The sequence below is a fragment of the Ursus arctos genome, unplaced genomic scaffold (assembly GCF_023065955.2).
Source record: "Ursus arctos isolate Adak ecotype North America unplaced genomic scaffold, UrsArc2.0 scaffold_8, whole genome shotgun sequence".
Lineage (NCBI taxonomy): Eukaryota > Metazoa > Chordata > Mammalia > Carnivora > Ursidae > Ursus > Ursus arctos.
Genome location: NW_026623100.1, coordinates 36,070,431 through 36,084,787, shown reverse-complemented (window position 1 = coordinate 36,084,787; position 14,357 = coordinate 36,070,431). Strand labels below are relative to the sequence as shown.

The window sequence follows — 14,357 nt, the reverse complement described above, 5'->3', positions numbered from 1 at the left end:
TATAAGCAGCAGACACAAGTTTAGCAAACTATGAAATGATACCCACATTCTCTGTTAATAATGTTCACTTATAACAAACTCCAGGTCTTTTTAAACAACAGTCATATGAAACTGTGTCTATTTTCTACAAAATTAAAATTTCCAAGAACAACTTTGTCTTATATAAGCAGTTTGTCATCTAGTTACTCAAACTCTTTCAGCACCATTTTCCTTAACTGGTGAAGACTCCCACAACATTAGGAACACAAACTCTCCCAAATACTGTTTCTCCTCCATAAGGAAATAAAAAAGAACAGATTTCAGTCAGTCATCTAATTACCACATGGAATTGTGAACAAGTATCATTTACAGGTATCTACGTCTTAAGTTCTTTAAAGGCAAAAACTTATCTACATATTTCCTAATGTGTCTAGCACAGCCTTACACTGATATGTGTACATATATATGTTTATAGAATGAAAGACAGCAGTCCTTCACGAACTGTATTCTGCAGAAATTACTATCCTGTATGACTGTAGGTCTTCCACAAACAAGTTCCCCGGTCAAGAAAGTCTAAAATGCATGCACTAGATACCCTTCTTAGAAAGACATGATGCCAATGTACATTAAAGGCTCTATGATACCACTGTTTATCAAGAAACTTTTTCATTTTGTGTTTCCTAAACTTGAGTTTTCTTTATGCTTATACCCAGAGGTGATACTTGAAATATTTAGTAATTGGTAAAGCACAAGCAATGAACAATTAGAACAGTAACTTGTGACTTACAGTGTGCAACCAGGGTCCTGAGCCCTTCCTTCCTCTATCCCCTTAAGCTTTTAGTTGCTGGGGGAGAGGGGGACAGTCCTCAGGGAGGGACTAAAAGATTGGGGAAAGTGAAGGTCCACCCTTGGAGAGAAAGCTACTTAATCAGGGCAGAATTATTTCCATGTTTCAACAAATGCCATTATCTGTATCAGTGTTGTAGTCATGAATATCAGTCCTGAAAGATTCAATATTCATAGAACAGTGTGGAATATAAATGAAGAGAAGAATTAAAAGGCCTTTCCCTAATCTAAATTTCAACTCTGAGTAAGCAGAGATTTGGCTTATTTGCATTTTTTAGGAGGTTTAAAACCCACACATGCGCACACACACTAGAGGTCTTATGTGGTTAGTCCCAATGTGAAATTTAACATAATAAGGACACAGTAATAAGTTAACAGCAGTCCTGGCTCTCCCAAAGAGATTGTTCTCCATTCTCTCTTGGTAAGACAAGGGGCTTTTTTAGTCATACTTATTTATGAAACATTCAGATTCCAGGACCTGCTGCTGGCTAGAATTAAGAAAGTTTCTCTCCAGATATGCATATCCTGGCAAATCCGTCATTATAATTAAATGTCACTCTTTTAATATGTCACTTCAACTAACCTCCTTACTAAGAACAAGTTTAATCCTTCTGAACTTTAAGCCAACACTTCCAACTTTTATCCCAAGACTCCTTCTGAATTTAAGACCTATTCTAAGTATAGTGTTTCATTTTAGATTGCATTTAGTAACATTTTCAGACACTGACCCATTAATGTAAAACCATCAAATACCTTCTTATGCTACCATTATCATTTTCAATCCCGGTAGAAAAATTTCTTTTTTTTTTTTTTTTAAGATTTTATTTATTTATTTGACAGAGAGACAGCCAGCGAGAGAGGGAACACAAGCAGGGGGAGTGGGAGAGGAAGAAGCAGGCTCATAGTGGAGGAGCCTGATGTGGGACTCGATCCCAGAACGCTGGGATCACGCCCTGAGCCGAAGGCAGACGCTTAACGACTGCGCCACCCAGGTGCCCCAGAAAATTTTCTGACAAAGTAGTTCATCAAAACAACATCACTAAAAGAGAAATTACGATGAATTCCTTTACTATACAAGTGCTCAGCTCTCTCCAGTTCTATTCCCACTACAATGACATGAATGTTAAATCAGAAGCATGAAACAATGTGGAGCATTGGTAAGAACTGACACAGACTATTTTAAAAATATAATAAAAAGTCTACCTACAATCCATATGCCAAATAACAGATCTTCAATGGTTAAAAAAATGTTGAGTAACCTTGTGGGTTTTTTGTAAATGAAATTTAAGGAGTACACCCATATTTCATTTGCATAACTGTCTTTATATTTTGTAAGTGTAAGCACATTTCCTAAATGATTAAAAAATCATTTTTTATGATCTTCTAATGATTTTTTAATCATTTAGGAAAGTTATAGTTTAATCTCTCTTAAAACTATCACTCACATTCACTGCAAACAAAATGTTTTGACTAAAAAGGTGCTGGTATTTATAGTTCAAGCTTTCTATTTGTATGGTATTACAAACTTCCCTTTTGCAATTATATAATTTTCCAGCCTCATTTCTTCAATTCTAATTTAAGGACAGGCAAGCCCCACCAATCAGCATCCTTTTCTTTGTTGCTTAACTTTTCTCCCCTTTGTTTAAACTTCAGCCCTAACAATAACGCCTCAGAGTACTACTACTCAATGCAAATGATAACCACTAGATGAAGCACAGGAATTTAGCACCTTCTCAACAGATTCAGAAGGAAAATTCCAAATCGACTATGAGCTCTTTCAAGATACCTAAAAAAAGATGCTAACTACTCCTAAAAACTTAAAGAAACTGTCTTCTTAGCATAAGTATGTTGGAATAACTTCAAACCCAAGCCTTATTCATCCACTTAACAAATACTTTAACAGTGCTGGTCTACATGGGGAAGTAGCAAGGCTATTAAGCCCAGAATAGATCCCTTCCTTTATAAAGCTAACACTCCAGTTCTTAAGATGGAGTTAGTGTCTCATAAGAATCAGAGAAACCAAAATGATAAAATATAGTTAAAAATCTGGATGTTTCCCTTTTCACACCTCTCCAATTAAGAGGGTTTGGAGAGACTGGAGATTGGTCGAATAAACTATGGTATACCGAATTTTGCAGCTGTAAAAAGGAATATTAAACATCCTTGGTAGGATATACCCTAAGGATAACAACTAGTACATAAAACCCTTCAAGTTGTTTTCATTTTTTTAAATTCACATATGGACAAAACAAAATGCTGATTAAAGATAAAATACCCATATAATAGAATTACGTAATAAATACGTAGTACTACCATCACATATGTCTAAAGTCAAGCTGGTTTCAGGGGCGCCTGGGTGGCACAGCGGTTAAGCGTCTGCCTTCGGCTCAGGGTGTGATCCCGGCATTATGGGATCGAGCCCCACATCAGGCTCCTCTGCTATGAGCCTGCCTCTTCCTCTCCCACTCCCCCTGCTTGTGTTCCCTCTCTCGCTGGCTGTCTCTATCTCTGTCAAATAAATAAATAAAATCTTTAAAAAAAAATAAAAATTAAAAAATAAAGTCAAGCTGGTTTCTAAACCAAAAATAGCAAATGTAAGAGAATCCTTGTTCTCCAAATCTGCTACTACAAGAAACCCGAGGGGTTTCACCAAGAATGGCTTTCAGTGATATGACAGTAATTTGTAAATTTTGGCAATATCACAGAATCTATACAAAGTAACAAGTGATAGCCAGAACAAATGCCTGACACAGTAAATATAATCTTTATTGACCATAACTATTAGAGAATATGCCATTTTCTGGGTAACTGAGCTCTAGCCATAGAGGATGGTTCACCTAGAGCAATTTATGAAATCACTAAACTTTGAAAAACCTGAGTTAAGATCTGAGTTTTTCATTATTAAAACCCTGCTTTGAAAACAACTGCAACTAAATATTAATATTTTAAAATAAATTTTACTCCTGATTATATAAGTAACATATGCTTTTTATAGAAAATAAAAAATATTAAATTAAATCCTTACAATTAAAAAACCATGATCCTAGAATGAACTAGTATTTTGATATAACTTCTTTCAGGCTTGTGTATGTAAATACACACATGGATGAGAAGGGGAGAAAAATACACCAAACCTTACTGTATGAAATTAGAAATATACTATTTCCAGTTAACATTTTATTTTCCTATATTTAATATTTTCCAAAACCAGGGTATTTATTGGTCACGAAACATTCTGAACTCCTGAAAAAATTATATTACTGAGACAAGTAGCAGTTAACTCTTTCCTATGCCCTTTTAAGAACTGAAACATGCCACTCTGAAACAACAAATATTCAGTAAAATAACAAACATAAAAATTCTTTTAGAAACACTTAATAGAAACTGACCTTTTTGAGTCAGGCATGCAGAAATGGCTTGATGGACTAAAAAGATATTGAACTAGATCCCATGAAGTCTTTCTGAGATGTCCACTACCATGGAATATCAAAAACTGCCTGTTACTCTAATGTAATCTTTCAGAAGAAAGAGAATCCTTTATTTTCTTTATAGATACTGGTAAAGAAATTGGAAATCTAAAAGCATCATCAAAAATTAGTCAGCCTGATCATAATGGCTCCATTAGATTCATAATGGAAAAATTTATATCAAACCCCAAACATCAACTTTATAGTACTTCACAGTTTACAAAGCACTTTAACATTCATTATCTCACTGGAACCTCACAACAACCTGTGAGCAAGGGAATCCCAGTTTTTCCAGATTAAGTGAAGCCTCAGAGCTAAGATGCAAGATCATAACTAAAACCTGTAATTCCTCTGTATTTTTTCCATGCTATATTCTAGATATATAAAATGTAAATTTTATAGCTTTGCTTTTTCTCATTATAAAGTAATAATGTTCATTATCACCCCCCGCCAATAAAGAAAAATCACCCTCATGACACACCGAAGAGTTGTTTTCTATAATCTTAACATAAAGGGAAAACAACCATTGATTTTTCTAGATATATACCCACATGCCTCATTTGGTATCATCTTGTTAGAGTGTCTGTCTGACAACATATAAATCCACTTTCATACCTAAGAATACAGGTATTACACTGGTCAGTTAATATAAAGAGTACATATCTTTCTATGCTTTCCTCAGTTTAAACTCAATCTGCTCATCTTCTAGTATAGAGATGGATCCACTCACTCAGCCAACTCTTTTCTACCATTACTAGTGTCCTTTCATGTCTCACAAAAGGTAAGTCATAACTCTGAAGGTGCCACCAGCCACACTGATTAGAAGTTAAAATGCCAAAATGTGGTACCTCAAAGAAATTGTCAAAAAAACAGAAGAAAAAATAAGACAATTAGAAACATTATTTGGTATCATGGAGGGCATCACAAACTTCACTGTCACTTGAGCGGATTGATAAACATTATGATTCCATACATAAAAAAAAAAAATGGAAGCTCAACTTACTAATGCACAATGCCAGGAACAGATCACCATGAGAACCATGCATTACCCATCTCATATAGCAATGATTTAATAGTTACTATTTCCAGGAAAACAATTTTTTGATAAACAGGATGAATATATTAATTACATGTACTTTTTTAAAAAGCAGTGCATACATAAATGGGTCTTGAGAGACCACACTGTATTCATAGTAAATAATGCCTCCCTGAGAAGTGCTTCGGTGAGCCTGCTTACCTTGCTATCCTCAATAAATGTAATGCATGAATCAGAGAGAAACCCCCTGATCCGAGATGGAATAAAGAAATCTTTCCTGGGATTGTTTTTAAAACTAGAAATGAGAAAAGTGGTGGGTGCTGATAAAACCCAAATGCTACTGATAGCATATTTACTGCCTGAGAAAGCACAAGCACTGAAACAAAATAAAGCCAACATAACAGAGGTCAGCAGGACTAAGAAGTAAATATAGTATCGAAGACATTCACTACCCAGACACAAATGTTCTGAGGCGTAACTGTATTCTTGCCTTCCCTGCCATTAGGTTGTTCACTTTCATGAAGCATACAGGCCAAAATACATCTGTCTCTGCCTAAAACGAGTTTCCAAAATCTTTGGTTAAGCACACCTAAATTATTTGGTCAAATTCCTTAAAATGCCAAATTCCTTAAAGTCTTCACAAAGCATAAAAAAGCATATATAGCACGTTACTTTTTTATTTTTTTTGAGGCTTTTATTTATTTGACAGAGAGAGAATGAGATAGCACAAGCAAGGGGAATGGCAGAGGGAGGGAGAGGCAGGCTCCCCGCTGAGCAGGGAACCTGGAGGTGGGGGCTTGACCCCAGGAGTCCCGGATCATGACCTGAGCCGAAGACAGACACTTAATGGACTGAGCCACCTAGGCGCCCCAGCATGTTACATTTTGTATAAAAAAATTAAAGTAAGAAAATACATATATCTGCTTACATTTACAAAAAGAAACACAGGTAGGATAACAGACAAAAAAAAGCTGATTACCTATCTGGGATACTGGATACAAAGGACTGAAAGAAAATGGGAATGATATTTCATGGAGTACATCTTATTATATAGTTTTAACTTTCAGGAGCATGTTAACAACCAACACTAGGATGGAAGAAGGTAAAAAATCTAAAACTGAAAGCGAACATTCATTTTTCAAATGCATACTATAACCCACTTAAAAAAATTAATGCAAATAATTTATAAACCCACTATTTGATTTATATATTCTCAGTTTTAGAGGAGCTAGGAAAAAGGGGAGAACTACAAATAAATTCTTATTCTTTTTAGTAGTTTGTTTTGGGGAGTTTTTTTGGTAATGATATGGGTGAAGCTATTCTTAAATTACTTTAGGTATGTTACAGGATTAAGCGAATAAGTAAATGTTTTGATAGTGCTGGGAACTAGGGCTTTCACTGTGCAAGGCAAGATATATAAATATGAAATGAGAAAAAGAAAAAACTGGATAGTAAAGTTATAAACCACTGAAAAAACCAAGAGCCTGTAACTCCACAGCAATCAGTCACTGCAAATGTAGAGGGACTGCTGACTTGAAAAATCATCATTTTGTAACCGTAATAATAAAGATTGGTTCAGACAAAAAATCATCTGTGCATGTTAAATCTAGAGGGAAATTTTAATAAGTAGGACATTTGCATAGTCTTAAAATGTCTCTCCACAAATTAGTTTCGGGGGTGGAGGGGGGAATCAAACATTTTGACCAAATATGTTATCAAACATAATATTATTCATAGCAGACAGATGGACATCATGCACCTCCAGATTTGATACCGTGGGGACCCAGCATCACTTACGTGATTTTTCTGGCCAGGGACACATAATCTGAATCTAATCAAGAGGAAACATCAGACAAATCCAAAATGAGAAATGTTCTACTACAAAAGAAAAGAAAGAAGTAAAAAGAACAGAGAAGAAAGAAAGGAGGCTGTATTTTTCAGAAATGTCAATTTCACAAAAGATAAAGAAAGGCTCCAGGAAATGTTCCAGAGTAAAAAAGACTAAAGGACATGACAATTAAATACAACTATTTGACTGTAGACTGATACTGTACTGGAAAAAAAAAAAAAAGACAACCATAAAGTGCTATAAAGAAGACTATTGGGTCAATTGACTAAATCAGAAAATGGTAGATTAAAGAATTTTACCAATGTTAAATTTACTAAGGTTGTTAACTATCTATGACTACAAAAGAAAATACCCTGTTCTTAGGAAATAAAATAAGGTTAAGTAGTACAATACTTACTCTCAAATAGTTCAGGAAAAAAAAAAAACCACATGTGTATATGAGTACAAGAAGAGAAGAGGGAAGGCAGGGAGAGACAGGGTATTCCTGTCGGAGATTTAATTCATTCAAAGGTTAATGACCCAACCTTTTCAGTCCAACACCAGACTAACTCCTTAATTATATACTAAAAAAAAAAAAAAAAAAAATACTATAAGTATGGAAACAGGCAGAAAACATGCAACACAATAAAAGCATCAGCCCTAAACACATTTTTGTTTTTCTTCTTCTTCATCCTGTTCACTCCCTATTGACTATTAGTCAGCCCATTATGCAATTCATAATAATCTCATCTTTGGGGACATTTCAACTAATCTGATGATATCCACCCTGCTAGGAGGGGTGCCAGTGAATTACTTCATGCAAAATTGGTTAACTCCCGTAAGTAAAATTTAACACTAATGTAGCATAGTGTTTTTTAAGAACTTAGACCTTAAGTTCTGTATTGATTCTGGTCCTGCTGAGTGCTATAAATGTGACCCTCAGCAAGCTGGTTAACCCAAGCCTCAGTTTCATTATGTGAAAAATGGGAATAAAAACATTACCCACTTCAGAATGGCGATGTGACAATTAAAATTATATCTCCTGGCACCTGGGTGGCTCAGTCAGTTAAGCGACCAGTTCTTGGCTGGCTCTTGATTTAGGCTCAGGTCACGATCTCAGGAATAGAGCCCTGCTTCAGGCTCTGCACTCAGCATGGAGTCTGCTTGAGATTCTCTCCTGCTCCCTCTGCCCCTCCCCTCCTAAAATAAATAAATAAATCTTTAAATAAAAATTATACCTAACTCACAGTAGGTGCTCAGAAAGTGTTAAGATAGTAAACAAAATGCTTTACTTAAGAAGTAGGCAGATAGTTGTTTCTTTGAATAAGACTTGGGTAATTCCTGAAAATTTCAATATAGTAGTTGAGATTGAAATTAAATTAATATATGTATATACACACTAGGAGTGTGATATATGAGACACAATTGGGGAAATTTGAACACTGGCATTAAGGAATTATTATTTTAGGAGTGACAAGCATGTTTTTCTCTATTGTAAAGAAAAATTCTGAACTATAAATTGAATGACATGGGATTTGCTTAAAAATAATAGGGTCGAAGGTAGAGACACGACTGACCGTTAGCTTGCAATATTGAAGCTGGGTGATAGGTACACAGATGAATCATTACAAAATGCTCTCTGCTTTTGTATATGTTTAAAATTTTCCATAATAAAAAGTTTTCTAAAGAAATGAAGACATTCAAAAGAAAACAAAGTTGGCAACATTCCCTCAACAGCAGGACAACAGGGAGATTAGCTGAAAGTTTAATAAAATGAAGACTGTAGAAATAAGGCGTGTGTAAAACCTTAAAAGACTGGAACAATAATTATTTCGGTATTTAAGGGAGTCAAGAGTTGAAAACAATCCAAAATATATATGTGCCCAAGGTAACACAAAGAAAGTATCAAAATATGTGTACTTAAAACTCTCGTGTACTCCCTGAATTCTTTCCTCAGGACAAAACCCTTGCTCTTGACCCTCACTGACCATTATTATAGCTATGTTTTATTTCTACACCTCATCATCTTCCTTTCCATTATTCCTTTATCTTCCAAATAGCTGTTTTCATTTTCATTCTCAGCCACAAATTTCATACTACATCTATATCGAGTTGAAGTAATAAAAGAGCAAGTAATGCTGAATACAAAATGGGGCTTACTGGCTTCAGCCACAAACAGAATTACTTTCAAAATCTGAAGGAGGTCTAAACCACGACATGCCACCATTCAGTAGCTCCGCTTTCCTTGCAAAACAGCCCAAACAATGTTACTGGGTACCCATACAGGAAGCACTCATTCTTAGTATATAAAGCAATTTATAAAGAATTTGGACAGATTTATTCAAACTTTGACCAGTACACATTAAGTCATGGCAGAAAGAGCACAATTTGGACTCGGAGGGCTACGTTCTTACCCAGGCTCTGGTAACTACCAGCTGAGTTCATTCACTCAACTCATGCTCACTCAGGAGCATGGAATACGTACCAGGCACTGGGACAGATACAAAGATGAACATAACAATCATATAAATAAATGGTTACAATATATTTTGGTAAGTGCTACAAGAGAGACACATATAAAATTTATAAATAAACCAAATATTTTAATGAAATATTAGATGATTTTTAGCTCCAAAATTCTATCAATTTAATCAGAATTCCTTTAGGCTTCTTTTTAACTAAAAGGGAATATCCCAAGAGACAAACTATCAAAAGATGCTGCCTGAAACTTAAACATTTGTAATAAAAGTATCAGCTAATATTTATTAAGCACCTAGTATGTGCCAATGGATATTTATTGTCTCTCTCAATTCTCACAACAATCCCACGCAGGAAATAGTATTATCACCATTTTACCGATAAGGAAACAAAAGTTCAGAAAGACTAAAGTAACTTGCCCAAAATCTAAGACATACAGTAAGAAAAAAACAGACATTTGAATCCAAATCTTCTGATTCCAAAGCCTATTCTTTCACTAAACTATTTGTCTCGCATTTTCTTTCACTACATAAAAATTTCCAGAGATCACCTCCTTAAGAGCACCCAAGAGAAAAAATCTTTATGACAGCCATGAAGTACAAAGTGATCTCTGATTGTAGTAAGTCTTTTCTAAACACGAGTATCTGCTATGTACACCCTCCAAGACAAAAAAGATTACAAGACTAAAATATTACCAATATTCAGGGTAATAAATATGTGACATGAATAAATACATTCTGAAAACTAGTTAATAGAAACCAATGAGATTTTGTGATTTCTTCCAACTGTTTTATCTTTCCCCTTACCAGATAGCAACAACCAAGCAGGAAATGCCCCAGCATATTTACTGTATTAACATGTTGGATTGCACATAATTATTTAAAAGTGCATATTAGAGTATGGGGATACAAAATAAAACGTATATGAAATGTTGTCAAATTAAAAAAAAGAATGCAACATAAGCTAAGTCTAGAATGCCTAATAAAATTAAAGCTGCTAAAATAATACAAATTATGCATTTATTTTTCTGTATAAACCTCATTAATCATTTTTGGAAATTTATTTTTCCAATTTATCAATACCAACTGCAAATCTGAATCAACAAATATCCCCAATAAGTAAGTCAACCCTTTACAACAAATGAGGGGGGGCAAACAAAGAAATTTTTTTGTGCACAATTTCAAAGCCGGTTAGAAAAAGAATCTGAATCAACTTCAGTTGCCGGATCCTGGTAACTTTTAAGTTTTTCTTCAAAAAGCCTTCAGATTAAAATAGGTTTTTTCCCCCCAAATTTCTCCTTAGAGTAAATCTTATTAAGATTAAGAAAAATTAGCTAGAGGCAGCCGTCATTGTCTAGTTCAAAGATTTTGTACTAACAGAAGTCTCCTTCATTCGCAATTATCTCAAACAACAAAAGATCTGTTTCAAACGTCCTCAAGGATTTAACTGTGTGGTATACATTCTCCCCCCACCTTTAAGAGAACGGGGCTCAGCCTAGGAATCACACACAAACCACTAACGATCCGTATTCGCGACACCTCCGAGAAATGTGTAAATTAAGTATCAGCCGTTTATGAGTCCTCTGTATCCCGCAGAGAGGTGACATTTTCTTTGCTTTCAAGGCCGCAAAAGGCTGGCATAGGACACAGCGACCAGCAAAAGCCGCTAGATCTAACATCCCCCCCTTCACCCCAACTCCCCCTTCCCCAACCCCAAACACAAACATGCCCTTCTCTCCACGCTTTCTTGCACAACGTCGCTCGCCACAGGGCTCAGCTCAAGCTCCACCGCCTCGATTCAAGGCCCGACGGGAAAGGTTACTCCCTCCTCGGTGCTCCCGCACCACCGCTTCCTCTGGCTGTCAGGCCTGGCGCGGCCTCGGCAGGCCCTGCGCCGATGGGGAAGGGGCCGCCACGGCGTTGCCAAAGGGCTGTTCTCATTCCTCGGCCCAATGCAACAGCGTCAGGCGGCTCTTCCTGAAGCAAGGTCCCAGCGCGGTTGCCCGACCTGGCCTTCCAGGGTAGCGAAGTGAACCGACGCGGTAACGGGGCAACCAAGCTTCCCTTCCCATCCCGGGGGTCCCCCAACCTCCTCCCGCCCCCGCCGCCTGCCCGCCGCCATTTTGTGCGCAGCCGCTGCGACACAGATACAATAGTCGGCCCGGACCGCGCAGGAAAAGCTCAAGACCCCCACGCTGTGGGCTCCCGTCTTCCAGCCCCCTACCCGCCACAAGGCAGCTGTCCTACCTATGCCTACCCGACTAACAGCCGGATCCCATTTGCGCCCCACACAGTTTAGCACTCAGCCTCCAGTCTCGACCGCCGAAGAAGCTACCGCCTCCAAAGAGCTGCACGCATGCGCGCCTGTCGAGCCTTTGCGAGCCCTCAGCTGCTCCGGGCGCCTGCGTACCGCCGGCACCGCGCTCGCCGGGAGGCACGAGAAAGGAACCAGAGGAGCTTGATTCCGAAAGGGGGCGCTCGCGCGCGTAGCGTTGCCGGGGCCCACTGTGTCCTCAGGCGCCAGTGTCCGTGCCTCTGTCTGCTCAGTACCTGTCCCAACCAAATCATGCGCAAACTTTAACACCTGTGTTGTCTCGCCTCCGTGAAGTCTTCCCTGACCATTTTTGCCTTCAATAATATCTCGCCCTGGATACCATATGCTTCGTATGATTAAGATTTTGCCTGCCTTTAAGCTCTCGCCTTATATCTGTTTTTGCATCCCTATAGCAATGATGCGATGTATATCACAGTCACTGAAAATGTCAGGAAATTAGAAGTCAGTTGAAGCTTATCAATCTAAAAGCTTAACAGTCTAAAAATCTTTTCATGTGTCATTTCACAATCAAAATATCTACCTGTATGGTGGATATTTATAACCTTCATTTTACTGATGAAAAACTTTGGGTTGGGAGAACTTGAGTAACTTAAGGTTACTCTACGACACCAACATAAAAGCTCAATCATTGGGCAAAATCTGGCAAAACTCACAAGTCTCGGCTATGGATATCACACAAGTCATAGACCCTAAGTCTCACGTATCAATTTTACCTAGACCCAAACAGATGTATATTTTTCTTTTTTCTTTCTCTTTTTTCTTTTTCTTTCTCTTCCTTTCTTTCTTTCTTTTTCGCAGAGCTGTATTTCTTTTATTCACATTAAAATAAGCATAGAGGGGCGCCTGGGTGGCACAGCGGTTAAGCGTCTGCCTTCGGCTCAGGGGGTGATCCCGGCGTTATGGGGTCGAGCCCCACATCAGGCTCCTCCACTGTGAGCCTGCTTCTTCCTCTCCCACTCCCCCTGCTGTGTTCCCTCTCTCACTGGCTGTCTCTATCTCTGTTAAATAAATAAATAAAATCTTAAAAAAAAAAAAGTTCCTTTTAAAAAAAATAAATAAAATAAAATAAGCATAGAAAAACAAAAATCTTTTTATAAAATATATCTTACCAGATTTTCATTTCAAACTAAAAATCCTGCAGAGGCAACAAACCAAATATAACAAAGGAAAAGCCAACAAGCCAACTTCACATAACCAATGTTAAAGCTTGAAGTGTTTCCTTCCATACATTTCTATATATTCATACTAACATACACAAATATGTTATTTGCACGCAATGGGAAATGTTTTTGCTTTTTTGACAAAAACTTACACATTAGCCTGCTATTTCCTTTTCTGATTACTGACATTTCTCCAAGTAAACCATATAGATCCCTTTTTTAAATAGTTGTACAATATTCATAGCATGGCTCCATGATCAATTATTCAACCTGTTGTTGACACTGAAGTTGTTTTCAGTCTTTTTGATACTATAAACATTGCTCATAAATAAACAGCCTTATCAACTGATTTTTTTTATTTCTGAAGGCCTAGAATACCAAGAGTTAGAGTTCTACATTAAAGATATATATATATGTAGATATGTATATGTAGATAGATTTAATTCTACTAGATATTGTCAGAATCCTTTTCGAAAAGTTTATCCAAATTCCCACTTCCACTAAATGCATAGGAGAATGATCATTTCTCCACAACCTCACTTCTTTCTCTAAACTCTGAAATGACTTAAATATCATTGGACATGTCTGTTCTTTAAAAGTTGGTATAACTAGGGGCACCTGGCTGACTCAAGTCAGTAGAGAATGTGACTCTTGATCTCAAGGTCATGAGTTTGAGCCCCACACTGGGAGCAGAGTTTACTTAATTTAAAAAACAAAACTGGGTGCCTGAGTGGCTCAGTCAGTTAAGCGTCTGCCTTCAGCTCAGGTCATGATCCCAGGGTCCTGGGATCAAGTCCCGCATCGGGCTTTCTGCTCCTTGGGAGTCTGCTTCTCCCTCTACCCCTCCCTCCTGCTCATGATCCTTCTCTCTCTCTCTCTCTCTCTCTCTCTGAAATAAATAAATAAAATCTTCTTTTAAATTAAAAAAAATTAAAATTAAAAAATAAAAATTTAAGTTGGTATAATTAACCTTTGAAATATCTCCCCTGGTGCTTTTTCTAGGGATGGCTCTTGAACAACTTTCTCTAGATGTTTTTATGATATATAATTTGATTAGAATTTCTCTCTCTTCCTTGCAATCATTTTTGTAATTTAATTCTCCTCAAAAACATCCATTTCATCTGGGTTGATTTATTTACTTATTTGAGAGAGAGCAAGAGCATGGGGAGAAGGAGCAGCAGGAGAGGGAGAGTCCCAAGCAGACTCTGCACAGAGCGCGGAGCCCCATG

General features: G+C 37.2%; 1 protein-coding gene across 20 annotated transcripts in view; it reads right to left on the bottom strand.

Moving 5' to 3' along the window:
* ZNF638 (zinc finger protein 638) overlaps positions 1–14,357 on the bottom strand; it is a 142,442-nt gene that overhangs the window by 83,750 nt on the left and 44,335 nt on the right. For 2 of the 20 annotated variants that reach the window (XM_048222701.2, XM_048222698.2), the window contains exon 1: positions 11,891–11,994. The exons of 17 other annotated variants lie outside the window; for them this stretch is intronic. The gene's annotated coding sequence lies outside the window, so the exon portion shown is untranslated. Of the gene's footprint in view, positions 1–11,880; positions 11,995–14,357 lie in introns of those variants that run through there. One more of the 20 variants, XM_048222699.2, reaches the window with a different exon arrangement.